A 26,788-nucleotide genomic window follows, 5' to 3' on the forward strand; every position below is an offset into this window, starting at 1 on the left:
GACACACAAAACTGTTCCACAACCAAGTGCTCCTCCAATCATGTACAGCTGCTTCAGTGTATCAGATGTTGCTTCTTTTTAAACACACGCTGGGTACCACTGGGTCTCTGTGTCCATAGTGGGTTCAGCTTAAGGTAGCTCAATTCACTTATTCTTTTAATTAATTTTTGGAAAAATTGTGTATTGAGAATATAGAAATTAATATCTGTATAAAGGTATTGTAAGGAGCTCCTTCTACATATGGTCTTTACATTTGCAGAATAAGAATATGTCCCTACTAAGTAGAAAAACTAATAAATACAACATTTTTAAAAAGGAACAGTCTCCACAGCGTCACTGGGTAAACTCTAAAATGGAGCTCATCTGATGACTACTGGAGCATGAGTAGACATAAAATCTGGAAACGTTCTTAGTGTTACTGTGCTCTTTTAAAGGATGATTGAACTGATAATCTTATCAGTAGTGCACGTTTGTGAGAGAGAAATATAAACATATCATGGCATGCTGTTATATTCACTACATATCCAAAGTTATATTTTATATAATGATAAATAGGTGGATATAATATAAAATATGATTTTTTTTCAGAGCTTGTGAGCATACATATGAGTGTCTGGAGTGACTACAAACTCACAAACTATTAAATAAAATAACCCAGTCAGAAAACACAGGATACAACAAGATGCTCAGATTTGTCTCCTTTTCTGTTGATATTGTATTGTCACTGAGCAAAAGCAGAGAAAATGAGAGCTTCTGCTCCCTTGCTTCTTTTGCTTCCCTCCCGTTTTTTGAAGACAAATCTACACTTAAGGCCCCAGAGGACTAGGCAACTAGTGAAAAAGAGGTATAATATGTCACCTTTAAGCGTCTGAACGCTTAGCTGTGCACATTTTTTATAATCTCTATAGAATACAATACTAAAATTCAATGCTCTAAAACAGCTGCACATAAAATCACACCAACGCCAATTGTCAGCTGGAATGGTACAAAGCCCATAGCAATGGGACATGGAGCAAAAAAAATTTTATCTTTGCAAAAGGTTTTAGCAGCCTTAAGAGAAATCTGTAAATGTACAAATTACAGCCATCAATCGTTTGATGACTGCCAAGAATTTCTAATAAACAGACAAGCATTCACTCTCTACCACACCTGATACTGAATTATAATAATAAAATACATTATTGAGTATACAAACACCCATCCAAATCATTGAATTTAGGTCTTCCAATCACTTCCATGGCTACAGATGTATAAAACCAAGCACCTAGTTATGCAGATTGCTTCTATGAGCTCTCTGGAGCTCAGTGAATTCCAGTGTGGTACCATGGCAAGATTTACTCACTATTCCACAATTAATATTCCACGTTCAGCTGTCAGTGGTATTATAACAAAGTCAAAGCAATTGGGAATGTTAGCAACTCAGACCAAGAAAAATGACAGAGAGGGGTCAGTAAATGCTGAGGAGCATAGTGTGCAGAGGTTGCCAGCATTCTCCAGAGTCAATCAAAACAGACCTCCGAGCTTCATGAGGCCTTCAGATTTGTTCAAGAACATTGCGTAGAACGTTTCATGGAATAGGTCTCCATGGCATGATGAATCACGCTTCTCCATCTGGAAATCCGCTGGACAGGTCTGGGTTTGGTGGCTGCCACAACAGCATTTGTCTGACTGCATTGTGCCAAGTTTAAAGTTTGATGGAGGGGTATTATAGTGTGGGGTTGCTTTTCAGGAGTTGGGCTTGGCCACTTAGTTCCTGTGAAACTAACCTTTGATGCTTCAGTATATCAAAAGATTTTGGACAATTTCTTGCTCTCAGATTTGTGGTAGTTTGGGGATAACTGTAAACCAGCTGTTCATTAAGCAATAAAACTGATTGTGACAGACATCCTCTGCTTTTCTTTTTCTAAATTCTCCTGAGTCATCTTATTTCCCATAATCTTTGATTGACTTGTAGATAAACCTTTTTGTGTTACATTCACACATTTGTATCAATCTGGTCTTTCCCTGAACCATTTTCTTTTACAATATCTTTTTAATTAATATTATTTCTTTTAATGCCTGTTTCAGATCATACCTACTATTTTTAAAGAGGACAGTAATGTCTGTCTCAAAAAGACCATGTAAGAAACTTGCTAAATTCAGTGAGAATGAAGAAAACAACATTGTGAGTATAAGGCAGAATTATGAGGAGAATTATTATTTATAATCAAAATTATAACTTATATTATCACATATAATTCTAGGGTTTAAGAATACAGACAGATTATAACTGGAAGAGAGATATTTTCCCATAATGGTGATAATACCAAGCTGAGCGCAGCAAGCTCTCATTAACTTTTGTCATTGCTTACGCCTGTGCATCAGTGCAAAATATCTCCATTTTGGCCATTTTTTTAATATATATATTCAGAGTAGCTCCTACAGACACTATGATTGTTTGAATGGCAAGCCAGAGATTTGTATCATGCAGGCGCCTATGCAGTCTCTTACTTTCCTGGTATCTATTGCATGAGAAGCTGATCCGGAACTGAATTGATTGACTACAAGTTTCCCCTTTGAACACAGCAGGATCACTGGGTCCAGTTTATTTATGTAGATTAAGGAGCTGGCAGCATGAGCCATTCCAGTTTGAGCCTGTTTTAACAGACATTTCAGTAGAGCCATAATTACACAGACCCTCACAAACTCAAGCTAAAAAAATTCCATTCATATAACTATGGTTGTTTACTATGAGTTATAATTATTTAAACATTTGTTGCTTTTGTTGCCTCAGAATTTAAAGATCTTTAAATTTAAAGGTTTTAAATTATATCCTTTAGTGACAAATTACAAACTGACTGATATTTAAATTGTTAATTGATCTTAAATGGTTTTACTTAAATGGTAGGGATGGCACGATACCACTTTTTAGGTCAGATACCGATACCGATATTTTATATTTAGGTATCTGCCGATACCGATACTAATCCAATTTTTTGAAAAAATAATTGCTTTGAAAAAAAAAAAAAACATTGGGTGCCTTTTACATGAGTCAACAGTCAAAGTATTGTAACATTATTATACTCATTTGCAAGAAATACATTGCACCCAAAACACAGTTCAGTTGCCAGTACTGATTTTTTTTTATTTAAGCATAACTTTTCACAGAATTTAGCTGGTCAACACTATTCAGAAATTTATCCTGAAATTTTTTAAAACTTAAAGCAAAATATTAAATATAAGGATTCAAAGTAATATTCAAAATGAAAGTAGTGCAAACATGGCTTTTTGTGACCCTCAACTAGTATTAAGATGGCTGTCAGTTCAATCTTTTTCCATCACATGAAACCTGAAGTTCAACTCAGTGAAATCTATATACAATATATAAAACTTAACACTTGTATAAAAATATTTCCAGTATAAAAAATACAAATAAACACACACACACACACACACTATGAACTCAAGTATCTGGATATAGGATTCCCCTACCATGAGACATGGCAGTAGCTGCCCATTATTGAAAAACAGTCACTTTTTTGGCTTGCTGAGGTAGATTTGCACTTCAATTCATGCACCTGTTGTGGCTAACTGAGGAACAGATTCTACAGTGTTCTTCTTCAGGATTTCATTAAAATGCTTTCAAGTCTGCTGGGGCTTGCAGATTCCACCCGTGGTGTCTTGCTTACTGGTTCCAAAGCTGCTGAACATAATGCCCCCTCTGCTGGCTCTGAGGAATCTGCTATGGCTCCCCTCAGCACCTCCTCCATCTTCCTCACCTCAACCATCAAAGAAGCTTTAGCTTGTTTTGAGGTTTCTACACTTGTGAAGTATCTGGAATTATAAAAATTGCCAAACTGTAATATTAAGTGATCAGTACCATCCTGTAGACTTATTATGACTAAATTATGATCTTAAGTAAAATGTGTAGTGAAAATAGTTATGCGCACGTTGCGGTGGCATAAGCACTACATAGCGGAGTCAATGATAATTAATTATTATTTTATTATTAATTAATTATTAATTCATTTTGCTAAGCTCCATGTTTGGGAGTCATTAAATAATATGTAGTGTCTTTACCTGTCTAATTTATCTAAGACAAATAGGCCATCTTCACATATTATACAGCAGAATTAGCTAGAATTAACTATTATTAATTAATTATGTTCATTGACCAGCCATGGGTTCTTGACTCTGAAACTGAATCTGAACTAGAAGTTATAATTCTATACAAGAAAGGTGCACACACAAACAAATAACCAAGGATTGGTTTTATCACACACTGGTTTATTAAAAATAGTATCAAATAATGAATATTGATAATATATTCATATAATGAAATGGATTACCGCGATACAGGAGGGAGGGAGATTAATATATGACATATATTATATAATAACATATAATTAATATATCGCACTTTTCTATGATAATTACCCTAAATTTTAGAAAGGCTATGTTTATCCCAGCAAGCAGCTGCGGGGGTCCCTTTCCCCCCGAGACTTTCAGACACAGCGACATTTCAGTCAGAGCTGGTGGCATTCTGAAGTTCTCTGTGGGGGTTCTCCGTCATCACTGATTCGCTGCCTTGTAAGAGACAGTCCCTGCCGGTCTCACCTGGGCAGGTCTCTCCTCATCTCAGAAGGTCATTCATGTGTGGCCGTCTTCTTTGTCGTTACTTGTCGGGAAGCTTTGTCAGAGTTCTCCTTCATGCTCTGGGTGTTAAAATCTTGCTGGAATAACTACAGCCCTGTTTACTATAGTTCTCTATTAGGGACAAAATTAATATACAGTATTAATACTGTAATTTAATACAGTATTAAATATAAATTCTGTCTATTTGGGCTACGTTTAAGGGGCCCAAGACTGTTTAAGAAAGCCATGGGTCTGATGCCTGCAGAGGAGCCTGCAGGGTCATTTCAAAAACCGAGTCATTTTCCTCTTTAGCCTTGAAAAAGGGTAAAAGAGAAAACGCCCCAAGTGTCTGAAGCCTTGAAGTGAAGAGTCGAGAAGCAGAAGGGGCCAAAAAAAGAGGGTGTGTCATTTGGCGCCACTGGTTTTAACCAGTGGAGTTTAGAAGACCCGAGCATTTAATAATGATTGGATTTGATTGGAGCCTCTCTTGCTCCTGATTGGCTGCTTCCTGTACCTTGGTAGTGACATCACATACAATTTATGACCCTTGACAAGTCAAAGGCTTGAAGACCATCTCCTTTGAATGAATCTCAGACTTCTGAATCATACTTTGCAGTATAAAAGTTTATATGTTAACACAAGGTAATATCATTAAGACAACCGTGTTTTACATAATTATTAACTAACTACACACATAGTACGTGGCTACCTTGGTTCTACATAAATTCATATAAAACAAAAATGACTTTAAACACATGTAAATTAATCCTACCCATTTTGATTGTCCAAATGGAATTAATTTTAAACAGTTGTGCACATATGTAACTTCAAATTGTTTTAAACCAAGGGGAATTAAGGCTTAATTCTATAGTTTGAAAAGTTCATCATAGATAGATAGATAGATAGATAGATCTTTATTGTCACATACAAAGTTATACAAGTACAACATTGCAGCAAAATTAGCTTCCGTCTGTACACTCACATAAACAGGGGTTAGGTGAGTGCAACAGACGCGACCGCAGCAGGTTACCCGCGCCATCGTACAGTTAGAAGTAACAGCTAGATTAACATCGGGGAAGTGGTGGTAAAAAAATGAAGGTCCCAGACTGTGCCTAAGAAGCACAGTGTGTGATCTTGAAAAAAAAACAACACCTTTAGCACACAAAGCAATACACACAAATAGTTTCAGTGATGTAGACAAAAAGCAGTAGGAGGCGTGTTCAACGGGGAATGGGGGGGACCAGGTTCAGTTCGTGAAAATGTCCAGATGTAGTAGCAGTCACGTGTCCTTGAGCCCCAGCTCAGACAGGGGAGGTGCAGCAGATCTCCATGACGACCGTTCCTTCTTCAGACGTTCAATCTTGGCGTTCAAAGCCGTTAGTTGCTCCTTGATGGAATCCAAGCTTCTACTCACAGTCCCAGTCTGTGCGCCAACGGCTCTGCCCATCCCATCAATCATGTTGGTCAGTTTCTTTGGGCTGTTTACAACTGACTCAACTCTTCTAATTTTCCGATAAACCAGGGCACTACATAATCCAATCAGCAGAAAGCCCACGATCATAAATCTAAATAGGTAGATCTTCGATGTCCTCAATGGAAAGAGGCGCCAGACATACCACGCACCACTTCTTCCATCCATCCATGGCATATCCAGCCAGCGTCGTTCCATCAGGACAGGAGGGCTCCCCCGTGCCCAAACTTCTTCTTGAGAAGATGGTGTCAATAGCGTTGAGAGACCAGCTGATCAATTCCATTTCTAAATTGTAATTCGAAGAGCGGCGTTAGAGAGACCCGGGGTAGACAGGACAAGACCAGAGAAGCGAGCAGGAGAGATAAGGAGTTCATTAAGCAGTTAATACAGAGCATAAACGGATCCTCAGGAGTGTCTCCCAAAAGATTATTTTCTTGACCCTGTGTGGCCTTGGGTCATAAAAGAGGTCCCTGGAGAGGGGTTTACGAGCCTGCTCTGGAGGTTTATCTCACCTTCCATTTGCTTGTGCAAGGAGGGGATGTCTCTGAAACCAGCTAAAGTTTGGGTGTTTAAAATAAACTCTCAGAAAGTCACAATTTCTTATTAGAAATTAATACACATTCATCATATCACACAACAAATGTCCTCACCATTTTCTCTCTCACACTCCTTTTCTCTCTCTCTGTCACTCACTCACACACTTTAATCTGATAAAAGAACATGTGAAGATTCGCATACCTGTCTTTATATCTTGGATCCAGCAGCGCTGCAACTGTGTATAGTGGCTCAGATTCTACATCTCTGAAGCGTCTGTTAACTGCCTCAATATGGGTGCTTTTCATCTTCTTTATTCTTTCGTCTGCTTCATTATCTCGAGGGAGAATGGGCTTGAGGACACAGACTATCGGGATGACGTCAGACGCAGATGACGATAAGGAGCTTACCTCCCTTGTTAACTCCTCAAAAGGGGTGAGAGCTGCCATGACCTTTTCCATCAAACCCCACTGGTGTGCACTGAGTGTGGCTGGCAGGTTATATTCTGCGGAATATGCACACAAGACTCGTTTCTGTTCAATGAGGGTCTTGATCATATAATATGTGCTATTCCACCTTGTTCGTACATCTTGCACCAGACACTTGGGTAGCATAGTCAGCTCCATTTGAATGTCCTCCAAACGTGAATATGCTTGTGGTGAGTGCTTGAAGTGCCCCACTATTTTTCAGCCAATTGCCACCGCATCACTTAGACTATGTTGTGCTAGCAGTCCTTCATTCACCACAAGCTGCAAGGTATGTGCGAAACATCCCAAACTTGCAAGTCCGAGCCGGTCCATTGCCTTTGTTACATTGCTAGCATTGTCTCGTAACATGGACTTTGCACTTCTGAATTTTCCATACATTCAACATTTCCTTCAAAGCTGTAGCGATGGACTCTCCCATGTGCGAACCACAAAACTGTTTAGCCTGCAGCACTGCTTTTTGTAAAGTAAGACTTGAGTCTATCCACTGTGCTGTCGGACTTAGCAATGATAATGGACACACATCTGAGCTCCAGATATCAGTTGTTAAGCTTAAATTGGGAATGCTCTGCAAGCATTCAGAGATAAACTTGAATACTTGCTTGTATTTAGCTGGGATAGCTTGCTCCGAGATGAAATGCCGGTTTGGCAGCATGTAGCATGTGGCCAGTCCTTCACAGGGCAAAACACACACACACACTCACACATTCACTCACCACACACCACACTCCTCACAGACATTCACCCAGAGGAAACCCACACAGACACGGAGAACACACCACACTCCTCACAATCACCCAGAGCGGGAATCAAACCCACAACCTCCAGGTCCCTGGAGCTGTGTGACTGCGACATGCTGCCAATATGGACCTAACATCATAAAATTTAGGTTTTAAGTCTTATTCTGCCCAAAAATAAGCTTATAGTTTAAATAATCATTCGGCCCAAATACTACTTTATGTACCTAAAATTTTGTTTGAAAGGCCTACTACACCCATTATGCTATATAACTGCTTATAATTTAGTTTTAAAAGCTTATTCAAACCAAATGCTCAATATAACTGTGTAGTGGAGTATGGACCGAAGATAGATATGGACCGAATATAAATGAAGAAATGGAAAGTTTTAATTCAAAACTTTCCACTATGACCAGAACTTTCATCTGGTCCCGAAGTCACATTCCACAGGATTGTTTGTGCCCGCGGGGGTGAAAGACCCTGCAGCCCCACACACACGCACACACCCAATCTAAAACATCAAAGAACTTTCAATTAACACATGGCCCCAACAACCCCTCCTCTCTTCAGGAAATATCGAGATAAGTTTTTATAATGCTCTTAAGAGACAGGAACCTCAAACAAAAGGAAGGGTTATAATCCCGTTTATGACGAAGTGGCACCTCAATGTCCCTCGTTATCTCCCACGGGAATCAGCAGATGTTTAGAAGGGGTGACCTCGAGTTGAACCCCATTGACTCAGCTACACGACAACCTACACATGGACCAACAGCGACCCCAAATGGACACTGGCGAAACTACGCCTCGCTCGGGGTCGTCTAAAGAGTAGCGGAAAATAGTCAAACTCTGATTAAATGTGTATAAACAAATGTATTAATGTCACTTTCTGTACCCTCAGATGAATGCCTATCTTCTAATGAAATGACGTATATTGTTGATTGTTTCTATCATGAAAAGAAGTTCTGTCTCTGAATAGAGAAAACGGATTAATGTTCTTTTCCAGCGTATCATCATGAATTGGACGTAAACAACATACTCAAGATGGGATCTTATGTGGATGTTTGATGCTAACAGTCCAGTGTACTCATTGTTATATGTTGATAACATATATAAGAAATTTCGATATGCGAAATTTATATTCTTTCTGTGAATCACTGACTCAAACCCCCTCCTACTCTCTCCCCCTCGTGAGGGTCACGTGAGGCTGAACTTGTGTCCAATCAGAAAAGAACGCCTCCCATTAGGGCGTGATCGCGCTGACTTTGAAAAACAGCAGCTCGACTGCTCGCAATTCAGTTACGAGAGCTCGACAGCAGTCACGAGAGCTCGACAGAAGTAACAGACCACGAAAGAAAGCGGAAAAGAGAGGACGGCAACAACGGCAAGAAAACCCGAGAAACTTTGAAACAACAAAGAGACGCCTCTCCTTCCAGCCGACGAGACAAAGATAAAACCTCATAGACTTCATCAAAAGCTTACAAGAGACGTCTTGAATTATCTGAAAGTATGAAGCTTTAATAATGCGTCGAGCGATTTGAATATTTTCTTTTCTTTTAACCTTGTTTATGTTTTATAGCCCAATCTAAGTTTAATCTCACGACTGACCAAAGCCGGTGAACTTATTCGTGGCCAGAGTAAGAAAACACCGCCGAGATACCAGAAAGTCGTAGAATAAGTAAGTTTATTGAATCGATTTTCAGTTCTGGATCCGCAGTAACCAGCGAAACTTTCGTCCAAACGTCCATATAGTTGGACACTCCTACTCACGACACTGAGCCAGAGGATCCTGCCGCCGGCGTCATCACGCTCCGAGTACGCCAAGGCGACTCAACCGACGAAGAAAACCTCCACGCTGACTCAGCCTGGAAACTTCCGAGACCGCAAAATCAAACAAGACGCCATCACTCCCAGGACCTCAGAGAGCCTTTGTATGCAACGAGAGGAGAAAATCGACGAAAAGTAAGCTAAACTTACGCATATCCAGAGCTGAAAAATTTAATCAAGTTTCTTGATAAATTTTGCATTAATTAAACCTCAGTTAGCAACACATTAGTCACAAATTAGAGTGCCTAGCGTATCGCCGCAGTCGAATCGGTTTCCCCTGCTTTGATGCCGTGAGATTTCAAGATCACGCTATGTTCAGTAAATATCCTTCTCTTTGTTAATAAAACTTTCATTATTTGAAATCACAGTGTGTGCAGTTTGTTCATTAGAATTTCTGAAAATCCTGAAGGACTCACTTAGCGTGATTATTATTCATTCTCAGACTAATTATTAACGTTTTAATTGCTTAAGCCAATTATAAACTTTAATTAATATCATTAAGTCAAATATCAGAGATTATAGGAGTTTGAATAAGGTCAACGCTATAAACACAAATTATAAATATATGTATTAAATATATATTCACAAAGGTATCGTGGCGTATGATTAAAAATCCAACATACGCTACAACTGCTTATAGTTTAGTTTTAAATGTTAATTCAACCTAAATTGCTTACAGTTTATTACAAAGACTTATTCTGTCCAAATATGACTTTGTATAGAATACTATGATTTTGCTAGGAGTTGCAGTATGTTGTGTAATTGTGTAAAATAAAGGCAGATATTTGACACAAAAATGTTTGGGGCCATAATATATATTTTATATGTCAACAATAATAACCATCAAATTCAACAAAATGTAATTCCTTAAATCACCCACATACACACAAAAAGGTAAATGGGTAAAAATTGGACAGAATAAGAAAATAAAAATATGAATCAGATTAAGTTGTATAAAATATACTTCAATTTTTTTTTCATTATCTGTAACCGTTTATCCAATTCAGGGTCGCGGTGGGTCCAGAGCCTACCTGGAATTATTGGGTGCAAGGCAGGAATACACCCTGGAGGGGGCGCCAGTCCTTCACAGGGCAGCACAGACACACACACACACATTCACTCACACCTACGGACACTTTTAAGTCACCAATCCACCTACCAACGTGTGTTTTTGGACTGTGGGAGGAAACCAGAGCCCCCCAGAGGAAACCCACGCAGACAACACACCAACTCCTCACAGACAGTCACCCGGAGCGGGAATCGAACCCACAACCTCCAGGTCGCTGGAGCTTTGTGACTGTGACACTACCTGCTGCACTACCATGCCGCCTACTTCAATTTTTTCAAAATTTTTAAAATATTCAACTTCATTTTTAAAATATTCAACTTCAAACTTCTACAAGTGAGAGAGAAAGATGCATGAAAACCAAATGTTATTGACATATGCCTTATAAAATTCAATATTTAAAACCTGCAATATAAAGTACAGGGTGGGCCATTTATATGGATAGGTCTTAATAAATTGGGAATGGTTGGTGATATTAACTTCCTGTTTGTTGCACATTAGTATATGTATATGTATAATATACATTAGTATATTAGTATATGATGTTGGCCGTTTTGGATCCAACTTTTGTTTTTTCAATGGAAAGAGGGTCATGTGATACATAAAACTTATTGGTCAGATCGGGAGACCTTGGAGGCCATTCCACTGGCCCACGACAACCAATCCACTTTCCAGGAAACTGTTCATCTAGGAACGCTCGGACCTGACATCCATAATGTGCTGGTGCACCATCTTGCTGGAAAAACTCAGGGAACGTGCCAGCTTCCGTGCATAAAGAGGAAAACACATCATCATGTAGCAGTTCCTCATATCCAGTGGCCTTGAGGTTTCCATTGATGAAGAATCAATGGAATTATTAAGGTGCATCCATGTAAATGGCCCACCCTGTATTTTACAAGAGAACGTTTGCAAACTTTGTTGGGTGAAACAAAGCAGAGCAGCAGGCAGTGAAAATCTTTGCAACATGTTGGGCACCTTTTTAATTCTGGTTGGGATCTCCCTTCCTGAATCATTATCTTGAAAAAAAGAGAGGCTAATAAGTCAGATTGAAAAAATTGATATACCTACTATTGAAAATGAGCAGACTGTCTGACAACACATTTTGGGGGTAAAAAGAAAGTCTGGGCAATTTGAATAGACTATTTAAACTTACGTAAAATGGCAGAACAGTGTAAACATGTATATACACTAAAGGCAGTAGGCTATGCTGATTAATGAACTAGACATGAACGTTTTATTTTCTTTTGTCATCTTTATAATTAAGGCTACAAATTTTTATCATAACTATTAAGTCATGTAATAATATGAAACCTTGTTGGGCTTGACCATATCATGCTATGTTTTTTAAACAATAAGCTAACTTTAGGATAAAAGTTCATTTTGAAGCACTATGTCATAAATGAACAGAAAACAGGTTGTGCCTTTGTAACGTTAAGCTATAACATTTTGTGTAGTTATATTTGCTGTTTTATTAATATCCCAGACTATTTATAACATTAAATATACACAAATTTATTCAAATTCTATATTTATACTCCAACTGTAATCCATGGCTTTCAAACGTGATAAACGTGGTCCTTGATTCCTCTGCAGTAGGGGGCAGTGTCCTGGAACTGCATCCTCCGGTAGCACAGCCAGACCCTACCCTACCTTTCCCGTTTTTTCCTGTATTATTTCCCTCTCTCTCTCTTTGCAAGACTGAAAAGTGTAGTTTTCTCCCTCGTGGAAGTGTGCTTTTCCCTTGAGAAAGTAAAATATGAACATAGAAAGTTTTCCACAGTGAAATATATATGAACCAATGCCACAGGAACATTTTTAGAAGGGGGGTTATAGTATTATAACTTAATTTCTGATTTTACAACCACAAAGATAAAGTTCTCCAGTAAGTTTTCTAGCTTTTTGTTAAGTTAAATGTTCGGAATATATTAGGAAGTGGAGAAATAAAAGTTATTATCGGCAGTGTGATGACTTCCGAATGTATGTTTAGTAAAAAAAAGTCGGAATCTGTATTTAAGATTATTTAGCCGTGTTTGTTCTCTTAATACTGAGGCACAATGCCAGTGAGTGCGATTGGCATGTATGTTAATGGAGCCAAGCTTTCCTTATGTGTTGTTCTTAAGTGCTTAAATGTAAGGTAAATGTGAAGAAATATGGTCGACTTAAACTTTATTCGGCTAAAAGTGTATACATATAAGATTGTTGAGACAAGTTCACTGCTTTTGTGTCAAATAATGATTTTGGAATGTTCTAGAGGTGTTTATTTGTTCCGATAAGATATATTAGGGTGTACAATATTTTAAAATGTTTTTGTATGAGAATGGGACTTAACATGGTTTTTGTGCATGATTGTTATTATTTTTATTATGGTCAAGTTTTGTCAAAGAGAATGAGTGAGGGTGGGCCAGTGAACACTGTGATCCTGTTTGGCCTTCAACATAGTGTGATTCTACAGGCTGCAGCAGAGAGCAGGAGAGGCCGACAGATCTACAATTGTGCAAGTTTCTTATTTAGACACTGTAGTGTACTAATGATAATATGCTATGGTTGATGCATATACCGTAATATATGAATATATATTTGATATATATTTATATATTGTGTTTATAGCGTTGACCTTATTCAAACTCTTATGACTACTGATCTTTGACTAATGATGGGAATTAAAAGTTTATGATTGACTTAAGCAATTAAAACGTTAATAATTAATTTGAGAAATAAATAATGGTCAAGCTAAGTGAGATCTTCAGGATTTTCAGACTTTTAATGAACAGACTCTACACACTGTGATTTCAAATAATGAAAGTATTTATTAACAAAAAGAAGAAGGATATTTACTTAACACAGCATAATCTTGAAACCTCACGGCATCAACGCAGGTGAAGCCGATTCGAGTTGGAAGATAAGCTAGGCGATATTGCTTGTGACTAATGTGTTGCTAACTGAGGTTTAATTAACGTATAAATTTATCAAGGGACTTAATTAGGCATCAGCTTCTGGAGAATGAGTGAATCTTAGCTTGCTTACTCTTTTGTCGTTTTTCACCAAGCCGTTGAGTCACGCTGTTTAACCTCCGTGCTCTAGGGGTTGTTTCTCTTCTTTCCCGAGTCGTGGAAGGTAGGCCCGCTTGTGAAGGAGATTCCCTCCAGGTTGAGTAAGGCACTCTCGGCCTTAGGCGGGCGACGTCGATCGGGAGTCCCCTTTTTCGGAGAATTGCAGGCTTGGCTGGTCTCTCCCCTGAGTGGGGTGGCTTCTTCAGAGTGTTTAGCTCGTCAGTCGAATCTCCAGAGACTGTGCCCTCAGAAGTCGGTTTATAATGCTAATATATCCGCTTTCAGCTAATCTAAAGAGGTGATATCTTATTCTGGCCATGATTAAGTTTCACATGCTTTGATCACTCGTGAGATTAAACTTAGATTGAGCGATAAAACAAACACAATTAAAAAGAAAAGAAGATATGCAAATCACCCAACGTTACTAGTAAAGACTTCATACTCTAGCTAAATCAAGACGTCTCCTGGGTAGCGGAATGAGGTCCTTTAAAAGTCTTTGTTCGTCGGCGTGGAGAAGAGAAAACGTCTCCTTGGAGAGGTTGGAACTTAGAGAGATAACTTAAGATAGAGCGTGTGGTAGCGCGTGAAGTAAGCGAGCGATTCGGAAAAATGAGAGAGAAAAAAAAGAAGCGTAAGAGAGAAGCGTAAGAGCTTCAGAAGAGGAAGTTGAGAGTTTCAAAACAAGAGAACAAGAGAGTGAAAATGAGTCGGCACCCTCTTTTCAAAGGTAGCGCGGTCACACCCTATTGGGAGGTGTCCTTCCTTTGATTGGATCCGGGTCCGAGGCTCACGTGACTGGGTTCAAGTTTCAGGGAGAGAAAGAAAAGATACACGTATACACAAAATTGCAACATAAGAATTACTTGTACATACTTGTATTATAGCATAATGTGTCCTAGATTGTCAGTATCGAACATCTACATATAATTCTATTTTGGGTCCGTCATGATCACATACCACTACGATATTATGTTAGAAGATATTAATGCGTTTTCTTAGTTAGAGACAGAAGTTTATTTTCATGATTGAAAACAGTAATACACATCACTTAATTGATTGGTAGACGTTCGTCTGAGGACACAAAGAGTGACATTCATACATATCGCGTACACATATTTATCAGAATTTGATTAATTTTCGGTATTGTTTATGCGACCTCAGGCGAGGCGTAGTTTCGCCAATGTCCACTTGGGGTCACTGTTGATCCATGCTGTTCGTCCTGTGCGGCTGGTTACCGGGAGGTCAACCCGAGTTCAGTCAGCTTTTCCATCCGGTGCCGTCTGTTAGTTTTCACACGAGATGAGTCGGCGTCGTTTAGGCGCCACTCGTCATAAAATGGGATTGTAACTCATAGTCAATTCCCACTTTGTTTGTTCTTCTTTTTCTTAAAAGCATCATAAAATGGACTTGTTATCTTGAGGTTAGACAGGCATCCTTTTGATGTAGACTTTAGGTGAGTTTGTGTGGGGGAAGAGTGCAGCGTTTTTGCACACAGCAGTTCTGTGGAATGTGGGATTCTGTTACAAATTAGAGTGGAGTGTTCCTCACTCAGAATTCTTCATTTTTCGATCCATACTCCACTACAACACACAAACATTTACAAAACACACCTCAATACACGGAAGAACTTGAGATTTTTTGACTAAACTTAAACGTGCACTGAAAAAAGGGAAACATTTTTTTTTCTTTTAAAAGGGGGAGGAGACGTGTAATTATTTTTGTAAATTTCTTTGCTTCTTATTTCTTTATATTTTTTAGTGGTTTATTTTTGGGCTGCACGGTGGCGCAGCAGGTAGTGTCGCAGTCACACAGCTGCAGGGACCTGGAGGTTGTGGGTTCGATTCCTGCTCCGGGTGACTGTCTGTGAGGAGTTGGTGTGTTCTCCCTGTGTCCTTGTGGGTTTCCTCCCACAGTCCAAAAACACGTGGATTGGCGACTCAAAAGGTTGCCCTGTGAAGGGACTGGTGCCCTCTCCAGGGTGTATTCCCACCTTGCGCCCAATGATTCCAGGTAGGCTCTGGACCCACTGTAACCTTGAATTGGATAAGCGGTTACAGAGAATGAATGAATGAATGAATGGTTTATTTTTGTACACTGATGGCCTTGAATATAAGGATGTTCATTCCAATTCAGTGTGTGGTCTCACTGTTTTAAAACCCTCCTCCGGACCAAGACAGAAGCTTGGTGTTTAATTTAACTTACTTAAATTGCATAGGTAACATTTCAGATAACACACAGCTACATTGAATATAGTGGCAGACCCAGGCAGGAGGGTTTATTACAGTGAGTATTACTGTTTTGTTGGGGTTTACATTAATTTTGTAAATAGAAAAGGATATTGAAAATAAGTTTGGCGGAAACTTAACATTGCTGAGACTGTTGTTGATGATGATATAATTGCTTCTTTAGGAAGTATGGGGCTGTGACCAAAATAATGAAGGTGGAGAAAACTGATTCTGGAACGTTGTGTAATGATTGAATTTGATACAGAGGAGCCCATAATTTTTTTTTTGCAGCCTGATCTTTCTTGTTATATATCCAATATCGCTGACTAGTCAGTCCAGTGTCTAGTTGATATTAGTCTACTAATGAAGTCCTCAGCTCCTCCCTCACTGACTGATAAAGGTGACAGTTCAGAAACATACTGAAACCATGTAAATTCAGATAATAGCCAAACATCATTGTTAACTAAATCTACAAAAAGAGTAGAGCACCTTGCTTTAACTAAGGCAATGCTTGATACTGCTGTTGTCTGTGCTAAGCTGCCAAAACTAAATTCTACCACTAAAGATTCTGTCCCTAATGTCTCAACTGAGCTCCTTACCCCACCTGAAGTACAACACACAGAAGAGAATGTAATTAGGAATGACATGTCTTCAACAACTAGAAAGCACATTTTCCAGACATGTTCCAAAACCTCTTTGGAGAAGTAGATTTAAAAAAATTGGTGTCTCCAGGTTGAATTAATGTTTCAGGATTGTTTGCCTAAAGAGGTGCAACGCAGAAAGGTTTTGGAAAGTCACCTACCTCCAGCATCAGATGTTGTGAAACAACTGGGGTTACATGCATCTCCACAAATAATGTTAAATTCCTGGATTCAGCGTATGGTCTCGTGGAATATGGGGATGAAATATTTGCCCAATTTCGCAACACTCAGAATTCAGGTGATAAACCATTTGATTTTCTTCAGAGACTCCAAATTCTCCTGAGTTCCACTGTAAAAACAAATGGTGCGAAGGCGGCACATGCAAACAAAAACATAGCTGAATTGTCTATACCTGTGTCCTTGTCCTCCTTGCCACCTGCCTCTGCTTCAAGCCCGTCCCTCAGTGAATCATGTTTTTCTACGATACCTGCTGTCCTGAGCTCAGAAAACACAATGAGAACTATCTCCTTTGACTTTGGAGATTTGCCTCTGTTTGAAGAGTGGAAAAAAGGGTCACAGAGAAATTAAACTCCATTCTAGAGGTTTATGCACATTGTGATCTTGATTTTGCCCACACCACAGCTGTCAAGCATCGCATCTACTTTTCAGACCCCACACCATTCAAGCAGAGGGTGAAGCCTACACACCCTTCTGATTATGAGGCTGTGAGACTCCATCTCAAAGAGCCAAGAGATGCTGATATTATCAGAGTCAGAGAGCCCTTTTTCATCACCCATTGTTGTAGTGAAGAAGAAAAATGGAGCCATTAGGCTGTGTTTAGGATATAGAAAACAGAATACTCAAACCATCAAAGATGCAAGTGCTTTGCCCAACATTGAGGAAGCTTTTTCAGCACTCTCTGGGTCAAAGTGGTTCTCAGTTATGGCTCCTAATTCAGGGTGTTACCAGGTCGGGCTTGAGGAGGAATATAAGCACAAAACTACTTTTGTGACACCAATGGGCTTTTGGGATTTCAAAAGTCTGTTTAGGTTTTAGTGTTCCTAGATGACGTTATAGTATTCTCAAGCACCCTGGAGGAACATGAGAATTGCCTCATTCGTGTTCTGCAAAGGCTAAACGAATTTGGGCTGAAGCTTTCCCCTGCGAAATGTCATTTCTTCCGGGAAACTGTCAAATACGTGGGCCATGTAGTTTCTGAAAAACAACGTCGAGACTAATCCTGAAAAGGTTGTTGCACTCACCGCCTGGCCTAGACCCAACAATCTTCAAGAGCTAAAGTACTTTTTGGATTTCACAGGGTACTGTAGGCGGCTTGTGAAGGACTATTCCAGATTTACTAAGACCCTGAACTGACTCGCTGTAGGCTACTTGCCTCCAAAAAGATCCTCAAAGATGAAGCAAGCTAGCTAAAGCAAAACCTCCACTTGACTGGAAGCTACCTTTCAATGAAAGGTGGACTTCTGCCCCTGTCTTAGGGTTTGCCAACCCACAACAACTGATATCATCATACTGATGCAAGTTTGCACGGCCTTGGTGCAGCCTTGTATCAGGAACAGGATGGTCAACCCAGAGTAATTGCTTATGCAAGCCGGAGCCTGTCAAAGAGTGAAAGAAGATACGGACTTCTTACCTTACCTTACCCTTACTCTTACCCTTACCTTACCCTACGCACAAGCTAGAATTCTTAGCTCTTAACTGGGCAGTGATTGACAAGTCCTTTGATTACCTTTACTGTGCCAAATTTACTGTTATGATTGACAACAATTCACTAACCTATGTGATGGGGGTGTATACAGGATAATGAAACAGATTGGTGACACTCCATTCTATGTCATAGTACCTGTGAATGCAGATGGTCCGGAAAGAACCCTACATAGGCATTTTTTTTACTTCCTAGCGGTTTTCTATCCACTCATGCTGCAGGACCAGAAAACTGAACTCTCCAACAAGAGTGGCATGTTCCTCTACACGAGAACCAGAGATTCAGTCAATTGTCCTTTGGATGAAATGGAGGACCCTATTCCTTTAGTCAAAGTATCACACTCCTCAACCTACATCTTGGATGGAGAAAATTGAAATTTCTGTGGAAAGTAGATTAGTATGGAGTGAGTTTTGTGTTAAAAGTTTTACAAAAGCAAAAATAAATCTGCAAGCAAAATTCCTAAAATCAAGAGCAGAAAGTACAAACTGGATTCCAAAAAAGTTGGGACAATAAACAAATTGTGAATAAAAACTGAATGCAATGATGTGGAGGTTCCAACATACATTATCTGTAACCGCTTATCCAATTCAGGGTCGCAGTGGGTCCAGAGCCTATCTGGAATCATTGGGCGCAAGGCAGGGAATACACCCTGGAGGGGGCGCCAGTCCTTCACAGGGCAACACAGACACATACACACACATTCACACCTACAGACACTTTGGAGGCATCAATCAACCTACCAACGTGTGTTTTTGGACTGTGGGAGGAAACCAGAGCACCCGGAGGAAACCCACGCAGACAACACACCAACTCCTCACAGACAGTCACCCGGAGCGGGAATTGAACCCACAACCTCCAGATCCCTGGAGATTTGTGACTGTGACACTACCTGCTGTGCCACCATGCCGCCCGAGGTGCCAACATCTAATATATTCAGAATAGAACACAAATCACAGATCAAAAGTTTAAACTGAGAGAATGTATCATTTTAAGGGAAAAATATGTTATTTCAAAATTTCATGGCATCAACAAATCCCAAAAAAGTTGGGACAAAGCCATTTTTTACCACTGTGTGGCATCCCCCCTTCTTACAACACTCAACAGACGTCTGGGGACAGAGGAGACCAGTTTCTCAAGTTTAGAAATAGGAATGCTCTCCCATTCATGTCTAATACAGGCCTCTAACTATTCAATTGTCTTTGGCCTTCTTTGTCGCACCTTTCTCTTTATGATGCGCCAAATGTTCTCTATAGGTGAAAGATCTGGACTGCAGGCTGGCCATTTCAGTACCCGGATCCTTCTCCTATGTAGCCATGATGTTGGGAGCATATGTTTTCTAGAACCTGAACATAGTTCTCTGCATTAATGGTGCCTTTCCATACATGCAAGCTGCCCATGCCACAAGCACTCATGCAACCCCATACCATCAGTGATGCAGGCTTCTGAACAGAGCGTTGATAACAACTTGGGTTATCCTTGTCCTATCTGGTCCGGATGACATGGCATCCCAGTGTTCCATAAAGAACTTCAAATCATGACTCATCTGACCACAGAACAGTCTTCCATTTTGCCACACTCCATTTTAAAAGACCCCTGGCCCAGTGCAAACGTCTGAGCTTGTGGAGCTTGCTTAGAAATGGCTTCCTCTTTGCACTGTAGAGTTTCAGCTGGCAACAGCGGATGGCACAGTGGATTGTGTTCACTGACAATGCTTTCTGGAAGTATTCCTGAGCCCATTCTGTTATTTCCTTGACAGTGGCATTCCTGTTTGAGGTGCAGTGACGTTTAAGGGCCCGGAGATTATGAGAACAAAAAGAAAACAGTTGGACACACAAAAACTGATGCACACACAAAAAGAAAACTGATGCACGCACAAAAACTGATGCACACACAAAAAGAAAACAGATGAACGCACAAAACTGATGTTTTACGTTTCGGTCTAGGGGATGGGTAGAAAGAGGAAAAAAAAAAAGAGAAACTCACAGTTTAGAATAAATGAAAAAAATGTATTTACAAAGAAAATATGGCTATTAAACAAAATCAAACAAACAAATCTTATCACAACACACAAAACTTAAAGCCATATCTCCAGGGGTAAGCCACGGCCAAAAATAACAAACATAACCCAACACTAACTCCAACCCCAACACTAACTTTGCTATTCAAACCAAATAAACAAATAAATGACAATAAATAACCCTGACTCCCTATCTAACAATAAACCAAGAGAAAATAGATAAACTCAAAAGGCGCTTACCCCCTTCCAGCACAGGTGACCACAAAAATAATAAACAGAACAGAATCAACCCACACAAGGAAACACACAGTCTCCAGAAGTTCACAACTAACACACACAAGGAAACACACAGTCTCCAGATATACACAGAAGTTCACAATTTGAAAAGAAAAGCCTTCCGATCTTCAGCTTCCTGCTTCTTTTATAGGCAGACACAGGAAGCACCTCAGTAGCCAGCAATACCAGATCTCTCCACAGCTCCACCTAAAGACAGGGAGGGATAGCAAGACAAGAAAAGGAAAAGGCATACAACCCGTAACACTGATGCACACACAAAAACTGATGCACACACAAAAAGAAAACTGATGCACGCACAAACAGAAAAATGATGCATACACAAAAACTGATGCACGCACAAATAGAAAACTGATGCACACACAAAAACTGCTGCACGCACAAAAAGAAAACAGATGCATGCACAGAACTGATGCACGCACAAAAACTGATGCACACACAAAAAAAACTGATGCACGCACAAAAAGAAAACAGATGCACGCACAACAACTGATGCACACACAAAAAGATAACTGATGCATGCACAAAAACTGATGCAAGTACAAAAACTGATGCACGCTCAAAAACTGATACACACACAATAACTGATGCACACACAAAAACTGATGCACGCACAAAAAGATAACAGATGCACGCACAAAACTGATGCACGCACAAAAACTGATGCACACACAAAAACTGATGCACACACAAAAAGAAAACTGATGCACGCACAAAAAGAAAACTGATGCACGCCCAAAAACTGATGCATGCACAAAGAGAAAACAGATGTACGCACAAAAACTGATTGCACGCACAAAAAGAAAACTGATGCACGCACAAAAAGAAAACTGAGGCACGCACAAAAAGAAAACAGATGCACGCACAAAACCGATGCACGCACAAAAACTGATGCACACATAAAAAAACTGATGCATGCACAAAAGGAAAACAGATGCACGCACAGCAACTGATGCACACACAAAAAGATAACTGATGCATGCACAAAAACTGATGCACGTACAAAAACTGATGCACGCTCAAAAACTGATGCACACACAATAACTGATTCACGCACAAAAACTGATGCACGCACAAAACTGATGCATGCACAAAAACTGATGCACGCACAAAAACTGATGCACGCACAAAAACTGATGCACACACAAAAACTGATGCACACACAAAAAGAAAACTGATGCACGCACAAAAAGAAAACTGATGCATGCACAAAGAGAAAACAGATGTACGCACAAAAACTGATGCACGCACAAAAAGAAAACAGATGCACGCACAAAACCGATGCACGCACAAAAACTGATGCACACATAAAAAAACTGATGCATGCACAAAAAGAAAACTGATGCATGCACAAAAACTGATGCACGCCCAAAAACTGATGCACACTCAAAATCTGATGCACGCACAAAAAGAAAACTGATGCACACAAAAAAACTGATGCACGCACAAAAACTGATGCGCGCACAAAAAACTGATGCACACACAAAGACTGATGTACACCAAAAAAGACTGCCCTCTATCTGCACAGATATGCTCTATCTGCTTTTACCCAGAAAGTTGCTGCTGCAAACAAAAACAAAGCTAATTGCTAAAGCTAGCACACAAAGCATTATGGTAGTTATGGAGTTTGTAAAGCTACAACAAAAGTGGCCGCCAAGACAACGCGGGAAATGGAAAAAACCTCATGTAAGTGTAGTGTATGTTGTTTTTTTTTTATCATACACCGTGATACCTATGTGAATATATATTTAATATATATATTTATATATTGTGTTTATAGCGTTGACCTTATTCAAACTCTTATAATTACTGATATTTGACTAATGATAGCAATTAAAGTTTATAATTGGCTTAAACAATTAAAACGTTACTAATTAGTTTGAGAATGAATAATAGTCAAGCTAAGTGAGTTCTTCAGGATTTTCAGAAATTTTAATGAACAAACTGTATACACTGATTTCCAGTAATGAAAGTTTATTAATAAGAGGAAAGAGGATATTTAATTAACATAGCATAACCTTGTAATCTCACGGCATCAACGCAGGGGAAACCGATTTGACTTTAAAGATAAGCTAGGCACTATGACTTGTGAATAAAATGTTGCTAATTGAGGTTCTATTATGTATAAATTATAAAGGGACTTCGCCGTCGCGTCCTGCTGTTTTAACCTCCGTGTTCTGGGGTTGTTTCTCGTCGTTCCCACGTCGTGAAAGACAGGCCCGCTTGTGAAGGAGATTCCCTCCCGGTTGAGTTAGAAGCTCTCGGCCTCAGGCGGGGCGGCGTCGATCGAGAGTTCCCCTTTTCGGAGAATTGCAGGCGTGGCTGGTTTCTCACCGGAGTGGAGTGGCTTCTTCAGAGTGTTGGCTCGTCTCGTTGCTCGGTTTTCCAGAAGGAGTGCCCTTAGAAGTCAGCTTATAACGCTAATATATCCGCTATCAACTAATCAAAAAGGGTGATATTTTATTCTGGCCACGAATAAGTTTCACCTACTTTGATCACTCGTGAGATCACACTTCGATGGGCGATAAAACAAAAACACAATTAAAAGAAAAGAAGATATTCAAATCACTCGACGTATTCGTAAATTTCTCTCACACTAGCTAACTCAAGACGTCTCCTGGGAGCTTAGTGAGGTTTCTTCAAAAGTCTTCGTTCGTCGGCGTGAAGAGGAGAAAGCGTCTCGCTTGGAGAGATTGGAACTTGAAGAAATAAACAAAGAGAACGCGTGCAGGCGTTCAGAGCGGAAACGAAGTTAAGAGTCAGAGAGAAAAAGCGAGTTGAGCTGAGTTGAGCTTCCGATCTTCTGAGCTGAACCGCTGAACTGCTGCACTGCACGGGCGAACTACTCTCTGAACTGCGAACTCTGAACTGTTCTCTCCACACTTTTTCTTGTTGCGAACTGTGTACTGATGTGCCGAGCTGAACTTCTTTTCAAAGCCAGCACGGTCACGCCCTATTGGGAGGTGTCCTTTCTTCGATTGGGTCGAGTCCGAGGCTCACGTGACTCTCCCGAAAGAGAGAAGAGGGGTGTTTGAATCAGAGATTCACAGAGAAGGAATAGAAATTTCGCGTATTGAAATTTCTTATACATGTTAGTAATATACAAGAATGAGCGTCCTGGATTATTAATATCAAACATTTACATAAGATTTCATCTTGGGTACGTTGTGTTTACTTCCCATTTACGATATTGTAGAAGGTATTAATTCATTTTTCTAATCAGAGACAGAAATTTCTTTCATGATTGACAACAGTAATACACATCACTTCATTGGTTGATAGATGTCCACCTGAAGACAATAGGATGACACTCGTACATATTGTTTATGCATATTAATCAGAATTTGATTTCATTTTCGTTATTGTTTAGGCGAACTCGAGCGAGCCGTAGTTTCCCCAGTGTCCATTTGGGGTCGCTGTTGATCCATGTTGTTCGTCCGGTGCGGATGAGTTAACGGAAGGTCACCCCGAGTTCAACCAGTTTGACCATCTGGGGCTGTCTGTTTAGTGGGCTCGAGATAAGGACGAGACATTTAGGTGCCATTGTCATAAACTCCCCCCTTTTGTTCAAGGTTCCTGTTTCTTAAGAGCATTATAAACTTGTTATCTTTAGTTCCTGAAGAGAGGAAGGGGGCTGGGGGCCAGGTGTCGCTGGAAAGTGTCCCGCTCCAGTCTTTGATGTTAGATATTATGTGCGTGCGTGTGTGTGGGGGGCTGCAGGGTCTTTGCCCCCCCCCCCCGCGGTTTGTGGAATGTTAATTCGGTTGCAGACAGAAGGTCCTGGTCAGAATGAAAAGGTTTTAATTCAAAACTTTTCATTTCTTCATTTGACTTCTCATCTTGTTATTCGGTCTATACTCCACTACATAAGTTTAATTAATTTTGAGTAAGTTAAGTAATTTTATACTGTTTTCCCTTATGCTAACTATATGCTTGTATAAATTTAAACTACTGATTCTTAACGTGGGCGGCACGGTGGCGCAGCAGGTAGTGTCACACAGCTCCAGGGGCCTAGAGGTTGTGGGTTTGATTCCCGCTCCCGGTGACTGTCTGTGAGGAGTTGGTGTGTTCTCCCATGTCCGCCTGGGTTTCCTCCGGGTGCTCCGGTTTCCTCCCACAGTCCAAAAACACACGTTGGTAGGTGGATTGGTGACTCAAAAGTGAATGTGTGTGTGTCTGTGTTGCCCTGTGAAGGACTGGCGCCCCCTCCAGGGTGTATTCGCACCTTGCGCCCAATGATTCCAGGTAGGCTCTGGACCCACCGCCCCTGAATTGGATAAGCGGTTACAGATAATGAATGATTCTTAACGTTGAGTTAGCCCAGAAGCTCAATGTTGTATTGCAACTTTTCGCGTCCACATTAAATTACCTGATGCTGAATTATAACTTACGTTTTTCCTGTATGTTGGGCATGATTTTAATGTGTGAGCAATCATTTTGTGCTGCCTATATGTAGGTATATTATTTAACATTCGGACCGGTGACTGGTGTTCGTTAAGAAGTAATGCAACAGTAACGTTAGCTAACTGTTACTGCCAAAGCATTTAAAGTGGATTTGAAAGTAAAACGTTCGGACGGGAGTAATTTCAGCAGGGTAGGCTGGCTCACTGTGGTTACATGTTTGTTGGTTTACTGGCATTATTAATATATCAAAGATTGTTGGAAAAGAATATGGTAGAGTCTGCCACGGTTTTCATGCTCATTTATGCCAGTTTTCATAAAGATTTTAAATAAGGTTTAAGGGGTGTGCAGTACTATGAGTGATGTACAATGGCTTATATACAGTAATCCCTCGTTTTTTGCGGGGGTTGTGTTCCAAGACCACCCACAAAAAACGAATTTCTGCAAAGTAGAGGAAAGATATTTTTTATGTATTTAACGTGTATTTGGACAAACAATCATTCTATAATGTTTTTCAGCTGGAACTACATGTGATATCCTACCAGTTTCTTTAATAGAGTAAGTCCTAAGCTGTGATTTAGCGTCAGTAAATTTCACTCGGATGTGGACATGAACAATAATGATACATGTACTGTACGTAAGAAATACTTGTAAATTATATATTTTGTCACATACAGGCCCAGTCTAATACATGTAAATAATAAAAAAGCCCCTTGAAAAAAACTGTGAAGTAGCAAGGGATTACTGTACTTTTTTTAGACTGTGAGTTGTGTAATTTGAGATGTTTTTATTAGACAGTATATATGTGAATGTGTGTATGTATGTATTTGTTGAAATGTTGCAGCAATTGTAGCCATTTGTAATTCAAGAAAAAAATCTTCTATGTGACAAGTATATTAAATCTTAATTCATAAGTTTAGGGGGAGTTCCAGATCAAAGTGACAACTTAAGTAAATTGCCAGTGCATTGTTGCAGCATTGATTGTAGAGGTGAGTTACATTGCAGTGAGGAAAACATGCTTTTTGGGATGTGTGTGTATGCATAACTAAAAATGTCCAAAGTTGTGCAGTTTGCCTGTTGTTCGGTGTGGTCCTCAGTGGTGTTCTATAAAGGGGGTGTGAGGGTGTCATCAGTTCTATAGAGTGTATACAGTTATTGAACAAAATGAACAGGTACTACAGTTATATTTTGAAATATTCTTTACACACAAGCTTTAGCTTTTACTTTAGTGTTGAAATCAGTCAAAATGTTACAATGCAGGAAGTTGTTTGGAGGTCCCAAATGCCAAATGTTGGGAATGTTAAAAGTATTAATAACGTTACAAAACACTTTAACGAATGAAAGTTAAAGTAGTTTAGAGTTTAAGTTTATGACTTTATATATGCATATTCAGTAATTTCCCAAAAATTCCCCAATGATTATGATTTTATATGTACTTTTTTTTGTTTTAGGGCGGCACGAATACTGGATATACAGACAATTATAATTTTTTTTTTTTTTTTTTTAATTTTCTGTAATTCATTTGCCACTTCAAAAATGTTCTAGGAATTTCGTTCAATTTAGGCATGTCCTTTTTGTGTTGTGAGGAGCACATTCTGTACATTGTTTTTTTTTATTTATATTTAAGGAAAATATTTTTCTGGTGGACCCTTAATATCAAAAGTGATGACATGATCCCCGACCACTGTGAATTAAAACTTAAAAGA

Source organism: Hoplias malabaricus, chromosome Y, assembly GCF_029633855.1.
Source record: "Hoplias malabaricus isolate fHopMal1 chromosome Y, fHopMal1.hap1, whole genome shotgun sequence".
NCBI lineage: Eukaryota > Metazoa > Chordata > Actinopteri > Characiformes > Erythrinidae > Hoplias > Hoplias malabaricus.